At 38.4% G+C, this 2,121-nt stretch overlaps 1 long non-coding RNA gene across 1 annotated transcript; it reads right to left on the bottom strand.

Moving 5' to 3' along the window:
• Positions 1-909: 909 nt before the first annotated feature.
• On the bottom strand, positions 910-1,626 carry LOC109461767. The gene is made up of 3 exons (XR_002139707.1): positions 1,525-1,626; positions 1,226-1,365; positions 910-1,010 (listed from the first exon to the last, which is right to left on the bottom strand). It is a non-coding gene; the product is annotated as an uncharacterized LOC109461767 (long non-coding RNA).
• Between the last annotated feature and the right edge of the window lie 495 nt (positions 1,627-2,121).

Genomic DNA, 2,121 nt, shown 5'->3' with positions numbered 1-2,121 from the left:
CCCCGGACGACCGGCCCCCCCTCCCCGGTAAATATCGTACAGTCCCTAATTGTTTGAAGATGTGAAAAGGAGTCCAGAAAAGTGTGACATACTGTGTAATTAAAAGCAGTGCAGTTAGTGACTGGACAAGTGGATTATAGGATAGAAATTGTATTAGCATGGGTGTGTTGCTGAACAAATAAACTAAACTCACAACTGCCAAAAAACAGTTACTCAAGCAACTGGATATGATTTTGAAAACGTCAGACGTTTCAGCTAGTATCCACTAGCTTTCGTCAGTGACTGAGAGACCAGAGGGGAAAGCAGGTTTATATACACAACCTGTTGATTGATATGCAAATAAAGTGAAGACAATTTTTGGAAGTCGAAAAATATTAGCTGTGGATACTAGCTGAAACGTCTGACGTTTTCAAAATCATATCCAGTTGCTTGAGTAACTGTTTTTTGGCATATCGTATTACCTGGATGTCTAACCTTCATCGACGTAAACTCACAACTGTGCCCGCTGTCTTCATTTCCATCTGCATCTTCAAGTCAACTGGTTTCTCCCAGAACAGACAGCCGACCCTCAGGACACACCTAACAATATGAAAGGATAATAAGTGTGATGGAAAAACATCATGCAATTCAACTATCCCATTGATTGAATAGACTTTGAAGGAGTTAGGCTCCACAAAACTGCTTTAAAACATGTTACAATGTACTTGTAGCATTTTCTTAACATACTAGTACATGTGAGGACAGGAATAAGTCATGTAAGTTGTAATAGTTGCTTGAATACATGTACAAAAATTTAGGTTTTTAAAAGTGTTTAGTAACTGTTACTGGCAGCATGTTATCCCACAGTTCGTAATACATCCAAGAGGAAAGAAAAATTCAAGTTTTTAAGTATTGTCTCACCTGCATGGACAGGTACAAACTCCAGGACCTGATCTGATCTGGTTTACACAGAAGTCAACCGTCATCACAGGTTTCTCCCAGTCAGGACAGGAACGTCAAGAAACGCATAACTAAGGATGAAAGGATAATTACTGTAGTATGATGCAAAAACATCTTCGATAACACTGACTAACCATCAAAGATACCGGTAATCATAATGCTTTAATAGATGTAGAAAGTGTTTGGTTATGGAAAGGTGTTTTTAAACACATTACTGGTTGTGTGTTATGCCTCAGGGTTTGTAACAAATCAGAAAAAGGTTTTAAGTTATAAAGCGTTGTTTCACCTGTACAAACTCTTCACTGTGTCTTCAGGTCAACAGGTTTGCCAAGACATCATTTGGTCTGGTGTGGACAGAAGTTGTCCATCATCACATGTTTCTCCTACTCAGGACAGGGACGTCAGGACAGGAACATCAGGACACACCTAAATGATATGATGAATAATTAGTGTGATGCTCCCCAAAAAATTCCAGGCAACATTGAGTGACCATTAAAGATAAAATAGATAAAATCCTTCGATCATACAACCCCTTTGCTTAGATATGTTCACATAGAAAAATAAAGTTGTAAAGCATTGTCTCACCTGTATACAATCTCTTCACTTTGGTCTGTCTTTAACTTTAAGTCAGCTGGTTGGCTGAGGCCTGGTTTGGACAGGAACATCAGGACTGCTGACCCTAATTATACCTATATAAAAGAACAATTGATGCCAGATATGAATGGACAACTAGCTACCAGGTAAATATGCACTCTTGTGACCTTGTACTTTGCCTCTTCCTAGAAATGTAGACAAGTGCTTATATATACCAGACATTTATTCAAGTAAGGGAATACAAAATTATTAATGTGAAAGATGTTTTGCTACATGTGTGTTATTTTTATGAAGTGTAAAACGTAAGGGAAGAGTGCTAGAGTCAAACAGATATTCTAAAGCATTATCTCACCTGTGGATGTTGTTGTTGTCATCTTGCTCTTGTGTCTCTAAATCACCAGATCTGGTCCAATCTTCTCTTGCCAGGTTCAGACAGTAGTCTTCACTACTACATCAGTCAGCAGCCACCTGACTATACAGACATTAGAAGTTACACACTGTCTCAAACAACATGAAGTAAGTAATAGGTTGAATGCAGAATCCAGATTTTTCTCACCTGATATTTCTCTTGGGTCTTAAAATCATCTG

Source organism: Branchiostoma belcheri, unplaced genomic scaffold, assembly GCF_001625305.1.
Source record: "Branchiostoma belcheri isolate BF01 breed outbred unplaced genomic scaffold, Haploidv18h27 scaffold96, whole genome shotgun sequence".
Taxonomy (NCBI): Eukaryota; Metazoa; Chordata; class Leptocardii; order Amphioxiformes; family Branchiostomatidae; genus Branchiostoma; species Branchiostoma belcheri.
This window is presented reverse-complemented; position numbering and strand designations above follow the sequence as displayed.